Raw genomic sequence first — 18133 nt, 5'->3', positions numbered from 1 at the left:
TTTCAATTTCTGGGCCCACGAAACGATGTCAGCACACCTGGTATCTACCTGGCATCATCCTTGAGGTTCACGAGATAACACGGGCCTACCTTGCATGTGTCACTGAGGTGCTATGTCGCTATGGTATATAGTGTGCAACTTTCAATAGCGCGATAACGCCAACCATCGATCTTCCTGAAATCTGACGGTCATGAAGACTCGTCGTAATACTACACTTGTTCCTACCCGGGCCCATCATACCTGGCGCCATCTCGGCAACTGCACCACACTCGAATGACACCTGGCAATCCTTGGCACACATATCTTGGCGAGACCTGGCCCCCTGATCCACGTGGCGAAAGGGTGCTATGTCGCTATGGTTGAAATTCTCGCAGTTCTCCATAGTGAGATAGCGCCTACTGTAGATCTGCCTTAGATCTACAGTGGTCCACAAAATTGTACAACTGCGTCTCGAGCTGGCTAAATGGACCAATGAAAAAATGCCACTATATTCTGACCTGTCTAACAACTACCACTGAGGATGAGATGTACTATCACTCTGAAGAAGGGCGGGCCCATTACGTCATCTATGCCACACGTTGTCAAGGCGTTATGTCGCTATGGGTATCTATTGTTCAACTCTCAATAGTGACATGACGCCAACCGTGGATCAAATTCACATCTACGGCGCTCAAACTCTTTGTAGGACTGCATACCTAGGACCCACCGGACACGTGGCAAAAGGGCGCTATGTCGCTAACGGTGAGAAGCTCAAATTTTTTGATAGTGCCATGGCGCCTACCGTGGAACTGGCAAAACTCGGCACCAGAGAAACAATTGAGAAAAAGGGGACCCACCAGACACGCGGCAGAAGGGCGCTATGTCGATAACATATCCACCGTGCAACCTCCCATGGCGAGATAGCGCCAACTGAATATTCTTTAGATCTAACGATGGAAGACTTACGGGCCGCATAACATATTATAAGGTTTGATCGGGTATTTAAAATAATATTAACTCTGCACACTAGCCGTTGGCGGGTAAAACACTTGAAATTTGAATCTTGGCGGGGCGTAAAAAATGATAACAATTACATTTAGAAATATGGTTAGTTTTATTGTTAAAGTTAGAATTTTATTGTTAAGGTTATGTTTACAATTTGACTTATGATATTGTATTAAAGAAAAAACTACCTTTATTTCTCTAAATATATCTTCAGTGTACCTATTGCACCTTATAAGGTACAATTGCTAGTCTATAGTTTGACCACCTTATCCTAAGTCTTTTATTTAAGTAAAAGAACTTGCTTCAGTTTAATTAAATAAAATTCTTGAAGTCCCACTTATCCTAAGTGTACACACATAAAGCATTATTCCTAGTTTAAAATTAAGAGGAAAATGTATATTTGTCTACACATAAATGAACAATTTTCTATGTGAGAGAAATCTTTTATTTTCAAAATACCTTTAATTCTCCTCCACACATATTTTTCCTCTTAAAGTCAACCATTGGTATTGCTTAGGTGAGATTCTTGTGCACATAGATCACTCAAGATGCATTCTCCACCCTTGATTGTGCCTCGTTCACCTCTTAATCTCAATCGTCCATTTTTCTTTAAAAGGGAGGGCTCTCTCTTCATTCTCAAACCTTGTGATTTTGTACTAACATTACGTTGTAAGATTTCCAAGTGACTTTGAAGCTTTGAAGAGCTTGAAGCATTCTTGCATTCTAGTCTAGCTTTCATTTTACTTGCATCATAGCTTCATGTCATTCTTAGTTTAGCTTTCTTTTATACTCTAGAATAACACACTTAGCTTAAATAGGAGGCTTTGTAACTATTAATTCTCATTAGTTTGCATCTTGCATATCATCTTAGTTTAGATTGCATTGCATTTCATTCATATTTGATTCTTGGATAATAGCATCCTTGCTTTTGTCTTTGAATCTCTCATTTTATGGTGCACCTTGCAAGGGTTTGCATAAGCTAAGTTCATTTGAGAGTCACCATCTCATAGCTCTTACACGTCATAGATAGGAAGCTATAAGCCACCTCTTGAGATGCTCTTCATCATGGGTATTCTTGAGAATAAGGGTTTATAAAAGTGTATTCTCTTTTCAGTATATATTTTTTGCACCCATCATGGGGCTAAACAGCCCTGTCTAGCTCTATTTTTTGCATTTTTGTCATTTTTCAGCTTGTTGGTTTGGATTTTATTTTTATAGACAAAATTATCATATGATGCTTTATCGGTGATTATATGATACCTTATGTGAGGCGATGTGATACAGAGCTAGTTAAACCATCCTACTAGTATTTTGTACTCTATCGTATTCCAACTATGTACAGTGTTGTATTGTTTGATACCAAGTATCTACTAGATAGAACTATCGTCTGGGCATATTGGCAAGTATTGTACGATACAGTTACAACCATAACTATCGTCTAGCATGTTTCAGCTAGCTAATTTGGTTTGTAGTTTGCATTTTTCATTTCCAAGATTTTCCATTTCAGTTTTCTAGTTTTCTAACAACTCCTAACAAGTGGTTTTGAAGGGTTATTTTTTGCTTTTGCTAATTATTTGGTACCCTAACCCTTGTTTGTTTTGAAGGGGCTTGTTGCTTTCTTGCTAAGGAAATTACTAAATAAAAAAGGGCTACTAACATTGTTGCAGGGTTGCCCAATCCAAAAAAAAATAAAAATTGTTTGTCTTCTATTTCATTTTCATGTGTGGCATATACTAGTTGTCTATTTTCTTAGGCACACAAAACTCACAAGTAAGGATTCATTATTGGTAGGAAAAGTATGTTCTTCACCTTTTAGGTGAATCATAAATCTTGACCCTTCATTGATTCAAGAAAGTGGGTATGATACTCTACTCTTTAGTGGTTTAATGTAATATGCTCGATGTGTTTGGGGGAAACATTAGGGAGTAGGAAAGTATACTCTTCACCTCTTGGTAAGTTAGAACTCTTGACCTCCTTAGTGTGTATCTATTTTGTTAATCTCCTAGTCAAATTCATATGTATAAAGGGCCTACTATTGCTGGAAAGATACCAATAGGAACGACTCGAAGTGGGAACAAGTGAAACCCCGTTGATTCGACCCAATATAATTACAAACCTCTTAACAAAGGTGAAAGCCTTGGGGGGCGTAACACTTGAATTCACTTGGTGAGATTATTTGTGTGATTAGGACCATGGGGAAATCACTGAGTGGGTATTCTTAAGGTACCCTTATGGCTATAAGGTCTATTATTAAGTCTTGCATTAGGAACAAGGGGGTGTTGCGAATGAAACCCTTACTAGACACCTTAGGATTAGAGGTCACCCTTTTTAACCATTCAGTATCTCGATGCAAGGATTGATCCTAGTGGACTACCCAGATCACCCCAAGATTTGACTCACCGTATGTGTTCCTTTAGACATGGATGGCCAATATCTATTGTGGGCAACCACTTTGTGTGAGGTGAGGGAGCATCCAGTTGTGGGCCAAGGTATTAAGTAATGAACCATGTCCTTTAGGTAGATATTACTTGATGTGTCTTCATTTGTGTTAAACTTGTGGAAATCATTTGAACATACACATGACAATAGGTTTTATAGATTTTTTTCTTTAAAACCTCCCAAGTGTTTATATTGGCAAGAGTTGCTTTGTCCCTTGTCTAATTCCTTGAAGATGTGTGGTTGTGCCACAATTGCTTTCAAAAAAACTACATTATTGTTACAAATTGAAACACACTCTGCTACAATTGCTTCATTGCTCAAACAAGTAGAGAATTGAGTCAAAACATAGGTCCCTTAGGCACAAAGTCACAAAATTTGTCTCTACCAAACTTTTATCGCACTACCTTTTTGAGAAGTATCATACAATACTTCTGGATTCTGAAAACTATCATTTTGCCTTTTGGAAACCTTCATATTATTATACTAGACCCTATCATACTATCTTAGGGATGCTATTATATTGGCCTAAACTATTGGACTGCTTCCTGCAAAGTATCATACAAAACTTGTTCCCAAACTTCTATTGTATTACTTCTTGTACTCTATCATCTGAACCTATTGCTCTGTCAAATTTGACTTTGATTGCATTCTAGATGATTTAGGGGTGTCCATACTTGATCATATTGCATTCTTAGGCTAAAATATGCATGTTTGGCTATGTTATAGGCTTAAAGAAGATCACCTTGGCTCTTTGGATACACACTTGATTTGAGAGATTATTCACTTGTCATTTTTGCTCACTCTATCTATTTTGTTATTTGGGCTTCTTGCCTAGCTCTCAACTCAAGTCACCAGTGTCATATTTGCTTGGACACTTTTGACAAGCTATTTCCATTTGATACCCTTTTCTCTTGACAAGTGGACATCTTGATCTTCCAAGTTTTGGACTCCAAGTGCTTTGCATTATCTTGCTAGGCTATGAGCTAAGCTCTTACATGTTAGTCACAACTAGGCTTCAATTTGGTCAAGGTAGTCATCCTTCTTTTAGCTTTGATTAATTGTCTTCTCCTACTAGGCATCCACTTAAGTAACTGTTTGAATATGAACCTTTTTTTGACAAGGTTGAGGAAGATAAGTTTGCCACTTGGTACGATCCACTTAGCCATTTTGGTAGATATTTTGATACCCCGCTTGATACTCCTAGAAATGAAAACAATGTATCTTTCACCATGAATCTAGAAGAGAGAAATCGTCACTTAGATAGTTACTTTGCATATAGGAGAGAAGAAATTAAGAAGGGAAAGAGAGCTTATTATGATGAACAAGCAAGGTTAGAACAAAAGGCTTAAACAAGTGAGACACACAACTTCTAGAGTTACTCACCATATCTTTGATGGAAAAAATGCTCATGGTTTTGGAGGCCATCACATAACAACTTTCAAGAATCAAAATGCTAACGTCATTTATAGAAATCCTTTTGTAGCATATGCTAACTTTGGAAACAATGGAAACAATAACCCTTCAAGAACCCAAAGATCACATGTTGAGGGATATGTATCACCACCTAGATGCTCCCATCAAGGACAACCTTCACATTATGAGAGTGACATAGAGAATGAAGTGACTAGTGAAGAGCTCATCGAGTTTCAACAAGATGATTACTATCAAAGACTTATGCTTAATGCCTTGGAACAAAATCCATATCAATATTTCCTATACATGACCTCTAAAGATTGGGAATTACCCCATTACTTCAATGTCCACGGGATCATTTGAAAGAGAGAACCCACAAAAAGTGAGATCTTGAAGAAAGAAGTCCAAGACTTATGAAATGAGTTTGCATGCATGAAGATGGAAAAGGAGAAACTTAAACTTTATTTATTTAAACCATATATCTGCTACTTTTTAACAAAAGTCTTTACATGATGCCTTTTCCAAGGGATGTGGAAATTCCCAAATATGAAAAGTATGATGGCAATAGGGATTCACGCGATCGTGTTAGACAATTTTACATGCTTAGCATGGACTTCATGCATGAAGACACATACCTCATGAGGCTCTTTCCAAGAAGCTTGAATGGACAACTCATGGAGTGATTCACAAAAATATCTCCTCCTCTTAGGTCATTTGATGAGCTTGCAAAATTATTTATTCAACATTACTCATACAACATACAACACCCTGTCACTATCCTTGACTTATGCAACATTAAGAAAAAGCAAGGGGAGTCTTTTGTCACGTACTTGCAAAGATGGAGAAGATTACACTCTAGGTATCCTCCACAAATCCTCTAAAATGAGAGAATAGATATATTCATTAGTACTCTCGTATTCAACCTATATTATGATCTTAGGAAACAAATGTTCCTCACATTCATTGACATGATTGAGAGTGTGTATCATATCGAAACATTGTTGTTAATAAGGGTGATATAGTCCTAAAAATGGATAAAAATGACAATGAAAATGGTAAGGACAAAGGCAAACCTTAGAGTAAGAATAAGTATGTTATTAACGATGGGGTAGTTGATGCAACTAAGACCAAGGAGCTTGCTTTCAACTTCACTAATGCTATCTTAGCTACCAAACAATAAGAGGCTACAAAAATGAATGATTCAAGCAAATCCCAAGCTTATGATAAACCTAAGTTCACTTGGCCTCCTAAGCCTAGCATAACTTCACTCCATTAGTTGATTCATATGATGTGATCTTGAACACGTTGCTTGATAATAAGATAATTGTTTTTCTAGACAACTCAAGACTCTACAACCCCACAGCTAAACCTTCATGGTGAAGAGATGGTCACTTTTTCAACAATCATAGGAACAAGGGCCAAAATAATGATAATTATCTTAAGCTTAAGGACACCATACACGATCTTATTAATAAACAAAAGGTTAGCCTAGATGGGTTGGTTAAGAATTCGGATCACAAAGCTTTTAAACAACCTCTTTCTATGTATGAACAAGCAGATACATCCAATGCAAATAACAAAAACAGTGACACAAAGATAAACTACACATACACAAATGTTCACAATGTTATACATATGCTTGAACCCATTGGTAAAGAAAAAATCTACACAATGGGCCCTAAATTTGATGAGGAACCTAACTATGATACTAATGATGAATGGCCTTAAGTGATCTTGAAAACTATTGACTCTTTTGAATGCTCTGATGAAAATACACATATGGCTTTTCTTAGGGTTACAGATTCATCTTCTTCCTATGGTGAAAGGCTAAACATTGTTACTAGGGGTCAATCCAAGGTTGTCCTTAAAGTCATAGATAATTTGAAACAAGCTAGTGCTAAACAAGTGGGATCCTCCTCAAATGTTAAGTATGCCTATGATCTTATAAACCAATTGCAACACACTCTTGCTCAAAATTCTATTTTTTGAGTTGCTAGAGTTATCTCCTTTACATAAGGAGATCCTAGAAAAGGCTTTACGTGCAGCTAGTGTTCCCACCAACATTGATGTAGATAAGTTCCTAGCTATGGTTAATCACATTTATACTCCACATTACCTAATATTTTTGGAATAAGATGATAAATAACTTATTTACCCCCACAACCTTGTATTGCATAGTGAAGTTCAAATCTATCATACTTGAGTTAGACAAGTGTTGATAATATTGGTACTATTGTCAATCAGGATTGTGCCTATAGCAAGATGTAGAATCTAGCCATCTTGTTGAAAGAAGGAAACTCTCTTGGGTGGTGGGTTATCCTAAAATGAGAGATGAATCTCTGGAAGCTAGGTTGGTTCCTAAATAGTGATCACCTAATCCTAAATTATATGCGAGATAAGGGGTGAGAAGTGAATGACAAATAATGAATACTAACCTAAATGAGGTGATGCACATATGGTTTTGAATGTAACTTTAATCAAATCAACACAAATTATGAAAGACACCATTGATTCACAATACTCAGACAACCATGCAACCACAAAAGTGTTTCTATGCAAGGATTGGGATCTTCTGCTTTGAGAGGAAAACCTAGGTTTTACCAATTTTTTGCAAAAAGAACAATGATCATAAACAAAGAACTATAATCGCAAGTATCAAGATTCAAATATGCAATAAGGAATGTAACTTAAATGAAGGCAAACACAACATTAAAGTAAAAAAAAGTTAACAATATTGCACAAGAATCAATGAGAAGGAACTGTTGAATCTCCATAACCAATGCTAAAAAAATCTCTGCTACAAATTTGCTCTTACAATCAACTCAAAATCTGTAATGTGCAAAAATCTAAATTTGAAAGAATATCCTCATAATGAGGTGAATGTACAATATATAGAACTCATAACCCTAATTCAGATTCCAAGATCATGCTTAGAAAAAATCAATAAAAAATGATAAAAACTATGAAGAAGCCTCTGAAAACTGCCATCAACCACCTACCCAACTGATAGATAACTGGAAAACTACCTCTAGCCCCTCGAAATCATGCATAAAACCCTAACTCGGATCCCTCAAATACACCAAAAATATAGCATGTAGAACTCCTCATAATTATGCAAAATATGCATAAAACAGGCTCTCATCATGAATTGCATGCAAAACTAGCCTTAATTGCTCCATAAATCACCAAAAATACTCAACTCTATAATTGCATGCAACGTTCAGTTATCTCAAATAGTCCATATTTGCTAAAATAGAACTCATCTTTGCATGAAAGAGTTAACTGAATGTTCTTGTGGAGTTCAAAAATACCCACTCAACTCTCCTTGCATTTAGTATTTTAAAAGTGCTAACTCATCTTAACTCCCCTTTTTTCTTTTATTATTATTATTATTGCATTTATTTTAACATTAACAAATTAATTTATAAATATCAATTCATTAATATTAATTACATGATTTATGCGAATAATAATAATAATAATATTTTGTTCAAAGTATAAATTACTATTAACTAATTGATAAATCAATTAATTTAATAATAATTCACATCTCTATTTTTAGAACAAAAAACAAAAGTAAAGCTATTTATTGACACTAAACTTTTAGCAAGCAAAGCTTTGACATGTTAATAAATATAACTCTTAAAAAATTCCTACCATGAGCAGACCTAAAAATCATATAAAATATGGCCAAAGGCAAGAAAAGGGTCAAATTGTTTTGTTTGATTCATTTGGTGTCTTCATTTGTGCAAGGAAGGAGAGGAATGGGATTTTTTCAAACCCTAGCCGCCATGGTTCTCTACTACGATTTCTTGTCTGCTAGTCATTTTGGATGCCATTATCTGCTAAAGTTTGGATGTCGACTCGTTTTATGGTTATCTTGGATGCCATGCTTTGAGTTTGGGTTTCATTTTGGATGGGCATCATTTTTTATTGTGTGAGTTGTTGTTTTCTTTGGGCAACTTTTGTTACACACCCATATCTGCACCTGATTCATGGCCATCTCTGTTATTTGTTGGAGTATTTGACTTTATATGGCTCGAATTTGAGCAAAAAATATGGATTTCTTTACTGGTCTTACTGAACACGGGTCATTGTTGAGCTTCTTCCATGGTCGTGAGCTACAAGTATTTGCTGTGAGTTTCTTGCTAGCTACGGATTTTTTTGGCTTAAGCTTGCCATTTTCATGATGGATGAGTTTCATCTACTGTTTACTCCATTGTTAAGGGTTTAATGTGCTGGACGGTTTCTCCCTTTAGCTCGACTTTACCATTTCAGATCTTCATTGGATGCCATATTTTGTTGGGTTCTTTCCAGCTGTGGACATCATGCTTATTTATCTCCCACACTACATATTTATGAGGTTTGGATTTACATTTTATGCTATGTTAAACACCATATTCCTTTTCTTTCATTACTATTTGGAAATTGATATAACAATAAACACATACTCCTTCCAAATTTCTTCATTGGTTCTTGGTAGAAAATAGTAATTATAGATACCATACTTCTTCAAAAAATTCGAATGACTAGTGTGTGTGTGTGTGTATAAACGTGACCTTTTGTTCCATGTGCTAGCATATAATCACGCTCCATCTCTCCAAATTTAATCCTTCCATGATGTTTTCTATTAGCAACCAGTTGTCATGTTAAAGAGTGTATTGGACCACGATTCCAATATTTCATTTTGTCTTCAGCCATATAGATGAGCCTTTGATAGTATGTAGTGCCAATGCAATTTATACCCTATCTGCCCATTTTACATATGCTCTTTACCGCATTGTTTGAAGCCATACCTATGAAGCTATTCAGTAATGAATTCAATGGTGATAGGACTGAAATAAGGCACATTCAAAAAACTACCCAGGTGTTTATCTTGAAGGAAATGCATGTGGATTTATGATAAGATCTGGAATAATACTGTCTAATATAAAAAGCATATTTTCTTGCTCTTCAATAAACCTTATCACTCCTTTTGACCATGCATACTTGAAAACTTATCTCCAAGAGCTGGAGATCTTGCTTCTCTCAACCTCACCTTTGCCATGAAATATTTGAAAGGGCTACAACTTTTCTTGAAGTTTTCAAATTGTTGTCTGGATATGCATAACCTTTTATTTTTCACAATAAAAAGTGGTCTCAAAACTCTTCCTTATAACACTCCATAAAAATTTATAGCTTTGACTGATGACTACATTATCACGATGATTGCACTTCTAATCACCAAATTTATTTTTGTTATGGAATAACTGTCATGAGTATTTGCTGCTATAAATCATGAGAGTTCTTGTTATGTTTTTGATGGCATGATCTATTTTATGGGCAGATCCATTTAGATTCAGACTCCATATTGTGAGCGTTATTGGTATTAGCTAGCCAAATTTGAAATGGGTTTTATTAGATGCCATACCTATTATTACTCTTTCATGTTGTTTCAATAGAAGCCATACTTGGTATTTTCATGTTTTTACACATATTTCTATGGTATTAGAGGCTTCGTTTGTTGTAGCTGAAATAAACTTTCTTTATCTATTGAATATGATTGTTTGGTGGTTCCAAATATTTCTGCCATGAATGAAAATATGCACATTGGTTTAGAATATTCCTAAAATCTTTATGTTATGCACATGAACTGAGTATCTGATTTAACAAGATTGTATGCATTTTATCCATTTATGTTATAGATGTGATTTATCAAGACTGCTAGTCTGAACTCCTTTTCATGTCTGATTAATGTTCACTGCTATAAAAATATATCTCCATTTTCAGCATTCCCTTATTGCATTAATTGTTGTAGCTTTATTCAGTTTCATTACATATCCCAAATATTTCCATAAAATCTCTGTTGTTTGACACCCTTTTTCATTTTCTGCCCGCATACTTGTAAAGATCCAATTCCATTAACCTTTAGACTAAGAATACCATATGCCCTCCATGATTTGACTGAAAGGTTTCATACTGGTAACACATGTACATCCCTTTAACAATCTCCTCATGTCTTCAATCTCCTGCTATGGTTCAACTAGAAGGTCCCATACTTGTAATTTACGTATGCCCCCTCGACAGTCTCCCCATGTCTTTAGTCTTCGCCTCTGCATGATTCATCCAGAAGGTTTCACGCTTGTAATTTATGCATGTCCCTTCGATAGCCTCCTCAGTCCTTTAATCAACTACTTTGGTTTAATTGGAAGGTCCCATACCTAAAATTTGTGTATGCCCCCTCAACAGTCTCCCCAAAATCTTATGTCTCTTCTTCAACAAATTCAACTAGAAGGCTTCATGCATGTAATTTACACATGATCCTTCCATAGCCTCGAGTCCTCATACCTATATCTGCACATGGAAAAAACCTGATTAGTATAAAAAACCAATTGTTTTATGCTCTTTTCTTCATTGTCTCCTTGTATCTCTTAATGCTCTTTCTGAATTCACATGTTGTACTTGGATGACATGTAGTAGAGATAGATAGAAAAGTCTTCATTGCTCAGTTCTTGTGAATTGACCCCTCTCTTATCATATTTTTTGCAGGCTATATCTGAGCTGGATGTAGGCCCGAGTCTTCATCAAAGTTCAGCTTACCAGCCTCGTGCTCAGGCAATGGAGGCTTTTCCCTTTATCTTTTCTCCATTTCATGCATGTATAATGTGTTTATTTAGATCTATATGTTTTATGCCACCATAGGTTGTATGGATTCTGAATGCATTATAAAATTCTATATATGAAATATGAACACTTTGTATATTTGTTGAACACTTTTATACTATTTTATATTTGTATATCAATTTTGAATTGATAGTGATCAAATTTACATAACATCAGCACTTCGGTAGTTACATTTTAGCATTCAAATAACTCTGTAATGTATAATATCTACAATTCAAAACATAGAGTTTAATCCACAAATGAACTTTGTACTTAGCAATTTAGGTGTAGGCTAAATTGGTAATAGGTACATGGTTAAATATTGTTTCTTTCAATATTGTTCAACAATTGTGTCTCTTTGAATTTTCTATTGACCCTAGATGCAAGATTAGAATCAAAGCATACGATGAAGTTTAATGCTTCTCTAAGGGTCTCATTGTGCTTCCTATTTGAGTTGGTTCTATGGAAAAAGATGTGGTATTCCAAGTTCTTGACATTCTACTTGCATACAACATTTTGTTAGGGAGACCTTGGATACATGACACGCAAGTTGTTCCATGAACTTTCCATCAATGCATTAAGTTCCCCTTCAATGGTACTAAAGTCTTGATTCTTGGGGATAATTCTGTGTTGATAAACACACTCATTAATGTTGAATCCCTAGTTCCAAATAAAAAATTTGCTAATGAATCTAGATCCTCACTTGTTGACTATGAGAAAAAAGCTAAAAATAATGAGCATTGGTGCATGAGAGTATACCTTGGATTCTATTATTGTGTTGCCAATTTCTCCACACTCTTATGGGAAATCATCTAAACACATGAAGCCCTCGTCCTTAGCTATGACTATATATGGTACATTTACCCAATCCTCAATCCCATTAGAAGATAGAAAGGAAGAACAAACTATTAGGGATTGGATATAAAGAGAGGAAGACCCAATTAATGAGGTTACACTTACTACACCCATTTCTACTAAGAGGTATGGAAAAGGCTATCAATTTCTTAAAAAGATGGGTTACCCTAGATATGGACCTTTGAATGATGAAATATGCACTCTTGTTAAACCCATGAGTCATACCAATGGTCAACGAAGTAGAGACAGAATTGACTTGGGCTATGGTGTTGATGACAGTCTTCCTATTTATGATTAAGAACTCCCTTTCAGATGATGAGATTCCACCTATAACTATTATCGTTCTAGATAAGGATTTTATCCCTTCTAGTTCCATCCTTCAGGGATAAAATGAGCTACCTATTAATCACACTATTGAGGCTTCCATTTCTAGACAACTCAAGTTTGATGAGTCCAACATAAAGAACCCTAATAGAGAATGAATTAGGGGATATATTGCTTGTCTCATAGCTCATAATCAAACTTCTAACTCAAATTAATATGAGTGGGATTCTCTTTTTGTTGCATCTCACAAAGTTGGAATAGATGTGGTACACACCTATACTAATCAAACTGACGTAGTTGACAAGTCTTTCATAGGGTTTGAAGATTTTAAATCTTAACTTTCTTTAGTGGACCACATAGATTCTCCTAATTTTTATCCTAATTTGGGTACCTTTGAAGATATCTCTTTAGGTCCTAACTCTCTTGTTACTAGAGATGATTACATCCATATCAATAACCTAGAACCTTCCACTTTGCTAGCCCTCATGCACCTTGATCTCATTGATTGGTCTATACAAAATCAAAGACCTGACCTACCATCTTTTGAAAATGACTATGATATTTCCTTCTACCTAAATTCTATTGAGCTCATAGCCTCTTCCACTAATGAGCCATCTATTAACATGACTAAGTCAGATATCAAATACCTTAGTCACAAATTGAAAAGAAAAATGAAGAAAAAGATCTCTAATGGCGAAAACCACTTCATGGTGATGTCAAAGCCAAAAAATAGTAAAATAAAGATGTATTTTAGGGTAAAAATCTCTTTGAGGTGCCCGAAGATGAGGTACTTGGTAGTTTGCCTAGTTATTTTCAAGATACGACATCAATGTTGATTGAGCCTACGTAACTCATCAACCTTGGCATAGAGGCATCTCCAAAGATTATACATCTAGCTCAATCACTATCAGATGAAGAAAAAGATTTGTTCACTCAATTTTTCCATGAAAAGAAAATCAACTTCACCTGGACATATGCAAACATGCCCGATCTTGACATTGATTTAATCATGCATCATCTTTCTATAGCTCCTAGTGTCAAACCTATTAAGAAAAATTGAGGAAAATACATCCACATGTTGCCCTATTAGTGAAAGTCAAATTATTGAAGGTCATAAGCACTAAATTTATAAGAGCTATTGATAATGTTGAATGGATATCCAACATTGTGCATGTTTCAAAGCATGAAAAATCCATTTGAGTTTGCATCGACTTAGGAGATCTAAATAAAGCTTGTCCTGAGGATGATTTTCCACTCCCACACATTGATATGATAGTGGACATGACTATGGGTTATCAAATATGTTCTTTGATGGATGGATTCTTGGGGTATAACCAAATTAAATAGCTCCCAAAGATCAGGAAAAGACTGCTTTTACTTGCACATGGGGTACATTTTGCTAGAATGTCATGTCATTTGAGCTTAAGAATGCTAGTGCTACTTATCAATGAGCTACAAAAACCATTTTCCATGATATTATGCACAAAAATATGGAAGATTATGTAGGCAACACCTTAGTTGAATATAAATAAATAAATGCTCATTTGGATGACTTGAGTATGATATTGGACTGTATGGAATAATTTGAGCTTAGGTTCAATCGCAAGAAATGTGCTTTTAGTGTCACCTATAGAAAATTGATAGGCTAAATTAAATTTGCTAAGGGTTTTGAAGTTGATCATGAGAAAGTATAAGCTATCATGGAAATTTCACCTCCTCAAAACATAAGTCACTTAGGAAGTCTTCAAGGACGTCTGCAATCTATAAGGAGGTGATGGGGAAAGATCCTTCACACACTTATCCCTCTCTCTTCTAGTACTTCACAAGGATATATCTAATCCTTCTTAGGGTTCACTATATGACCCCCTATTAGGAGAATTCCTATCTCAATTATCCTTCATTTCTACAGATCTTCCTACCAACATACTCCTCGGAAACAAACTCCATAAATTGAGATTCTAACTCCTGATTCCACTCACCAAAGTCTTTCTCATGGCCATGAAAGGGTGTAAGGCTCCTTCCTCGATCAATTTGACTAGGTTAGGTGTGATCTTGATTAAGGTTTTCATTATTCTTCTACCAATCTCATGAAACCCTCTCAATAGGGCTAGCAGCTTTTGTGCCTAATTAGGTCTCGTAATTAGTTCTTTTTTCAATACCTTCCAAAAATCCTTAATGAGGCCCTAAAAAAATTAGGGTTGTAGATACCCTTTTGGGAGAGCCTTGGTATTTTCTAGGTTTCAAGTATTCAATTCATCTGTACACTTTGATTTCCCAAAATACCGTTATTTTCAAGGATTTGTGAACAGTCTGTCTTTGCAAGTGATCAAATGGTCTTGATTTCTGACTAAATCTTGAAATGAGGACCTTTATGAAATTATCTACAAACTCCCACTCTTGATTGTCACAAATCAATCCACTCATCCCTTCATTGTCCTCTACAATTCCTTTAAGCACTTAGTTAGGTACAACAAACTTGCTTAAGGCTTGATCTTAAAAATAGAAAACCAACTCAAAGTGAACCCAAAAAACATATTTAAAATATATGTACACTATTATACTTGATTCCAAGTGTCCATGGCCATACAACCATTGGAATTCAAGTAAGAGCCATTTCTTGCTAAACTACCCTGTACAGGATAGTGAATAGGTCACTATGATGAAATTTACCAAACACCTATCAAAACTAAAAAACTTAAAGATCAAATAGAAGATGAAGAAACTAGAAAGAAAATTAGATCTAGTCATGCAACAAACATTTCCAAGTCAGTCCATTGGCATGTGGATGCTTGGCTTGTAAATGAATTGAGAACACAAAATTATGTTATAACTGATTGCTTCAAATAGTAAGATTGTATAATATGACCTCCAAACCTTTACATAGGTCTAAAATGAGATCATATAGCTCTAGTTCATGTGTGGAAATGATTGGTATGACCCTCCAACTAATTTTAGGAAAGTTTCTCTTGTTTTGATAATGTTGTCATGACAATTTTGCAAAGTCGCAAAGTTGTCATGAGCAACTTTTACAACTTTTGCATTTCAATGCACTATAGACTCAAATTCACTTCCAATGAGCCAAATTTGGTTTAAAACAACCATTTAACACCTTTTAATAACATATTTTCAATCATTTTGGAGTCAATTTCAACATTTGACCACCTTTGACCTATCTAGACAACTTGTGCAATTAAAACTTACATTGACAACTCATTGAGAAACCTTGTGCCAATGACCTATTGAAATTATAAACAACCAAAACATACACACTTAGGAGTATCAACCATCCCTTATTCACTTGTGGTATGGGCAGGACCACTACAAGCCAAAATTTCACTAGAGTTTGACCAAGTCTCTAGGTGCTCCTACATCATTCTTCCCTTGCAACAAAGAAGTCAAGTTGGATATAGGGTTAAGAGTCCCTTTATGATTCCCATATTCTTGAAGTCACTCTCTACTACCCAAGTAGCTTCATATTTTGGTTAGTGCTTCCATTTGACTAAATGCTCCATATAAACACCATCTCTAGTTTTCTTCTTCACTCTAGAATCTAGGATCTGACCAGCTTGGGGTTTTGTTGGTGTAGGTACTTTGAGCTTCTTCATGAAGTCTTCTAAATTTGTATTGTGCTCTTCTTCCTTGGTCTCAGGTCCTTTATATTTGATGTGGTCTTGTACATTGAAAACAAGAGAGATGGATAACTCCTTTGGAAGGTCCATCGCCCATTTTTGGCTAGGATTTTGCACGGTCCCACTCTTCTCATTTCCAACTTGCTTGCCAAACCTATTTGGATCCTAGCCTTATTGAGATGTACCATCACCCAATCACCTAATTCAAACAAAAGTTCTTTCCTCCTCTCATCTACTTTGGGTTTAAGTTTTTGGTTAACTTCCATCAATATCTTTTTCAATTGTTCATGCACCTCCCTCATTGATTGTGCAAAATCATCTACATGACCACTGATTCCTTCTTGATTCTTCAACTCTCTAAGATTAAAAACACCTCTAGGATGTACACCATATACCACTTTAAATGGGATTTTTCTAGTAGTTTTGTTTACACTGTCATTGTAAGAAAAATTAGCTTGAGGAATTATTTGATCCAATACTTGCCCATATTCTTTAGTCAAGCATCTAAGAAGATTTCCCAATACTTTATTGATTACCTTAGTCTGACCATCAGTTTGGAAATGGTAGGCTGATCCAAAGGCTAGGTTTTCTCCCAATATTTTCCATGGGGTCTTCTAAAAATGACCCATGAATTTGACATCCTTGTTTGAGACTATGCTCATTGGCAACCCATGAATTCTAACCACTTCCTTGAAGAAAAGATGGTCAATATAGTTGGCATCATGTGTGGTTTCGCAAGGTATAAAATGCTCATTTTACTGAATCTATCCACTGCTACAAATACATTGTCAAACCTAGTTTTTGTCCTTGACAAACATACTATGAAATCCATGCTCAAATACTCTCAAGGTTTGGTATAAATTGGAAAAGGTTGATACAATCTAGCATTAGAAGATGTACCTTTAGCTTTCTGGCAAACAACACATTGCTCCACATACCTCCTGATATCTTTTTGCATCTTGGGCTAGTAGTAGAACCTTGTCACAAGTTCCAATGTCTTATTCATACCAAAATATTCACTCAAACTATCATTGTGATTCTTTTGAATGAGGCTTTCCCTCATAGAACCTCTTGGCACACATACCTGATTGTCCCTAAACAATAAATCATTATGCAATGTATAGTTAGCAAAATTACTATGAAAAATCTCAAACCCATAGTGTACATTAGAGGATTCTGCAAAATTTTCATCTCCTTCATAGAAGTATTTAAACCCTTCTATTCCAATGCTTTTTAGTTGGATCTATTGCACTGTGAGTAGTAATCCACTCAATGCATTTGCCACCTTGTTACTCTGCCCCTTTTTGTGTTTGATGGTAAATGTGTAAGCTTGTATAAACTCCATCCATTTGATGTGTCTAAGATTTAATTTATTCTATTTATTAATGAAACTCAAGGCTTGGTTATTAATATAGACCACAAACTCTTTTGGAAAAAGGTAATGCCTCCACTTCCTAAGGACTTAGACCAATGCATAGAGCTCTAAATCATAAGATGAGTACCTTGATTTGGCTTCATTCAACCTCTCACTATAAAATTCTACTAGTCTTCCTTCCTAACTTAGAGTTGCCCCTATTGCAATATTGCTTGCATCACATTCCACTATGAAGAATTTGTCAAAACTAGGCAACACCAATAGTCCATTTGAACTTGGTTTTATGACCACCTTTTATAGTGTCCAACATGGGTGAAAGTATCTCACTAAAACCTCTAATGAACTTCTTATAAAACTAAGCCAACCCATGGAAACTTCTCACAATCTGTCTTTGTTTTAAGAGTAGGATAGTTAATGATAGCTTCTACTTTATTAGGATCTGTTTTCAAATCACCTTGTAATATGACAAAGC

General features: G+C 35.5%; 1 long non-coding RNA gene across 3 annotated transcripts; it reads left to right on the top strand.

The window, feature by feature from the left end:
* The first annotated feature begins 8509 nt into the window (after nucleotides 1–8509).
* LOC149532557 (uncharacterized) lies at nucleotides 8510–11618 on the top strand. Of its 3 annotated transcripts, XR_016356907.1 has the most exons (3): nucleotides 8510–8972; nucleotides 9064–9199; nucleotides 11365–11618. It is a non-coding gene; the product is annotated as an uncharacterized LOC149532557 (long non-coding RNA). The 3 variants fall into 3 exon arrangements; XR_016356905.1 differs by lacking the exon at nucleotides 9064–9199; XR_016356906.1 differs by having other exon boundaries at nucleotides 8510–9199.
* Nucleotides 11619–18133: the final 6515 nt, after the last annotated feature.

The sequence above is a fragment of the Cupressus sempervirens genome, chromosome 10 (genome assembly GCF_028749045.1).
Source record: "Cupressus sempervirens isolate cs-2001-9-10 chromosome 10, ASM2874904v1, whole genome shotgun sequence".
NCBI lineage: Eukaryota > Viridiplantae > Streptophyta > Pinopsida > Cupressales > Cupressaceae > Cupressus > Cupressus sempervirens.
The sequence above is the reverse complement of the archived record's forward strand: the minus strand, read 5'-3'. Positions and strand labels throughout refer to the sequence as shown.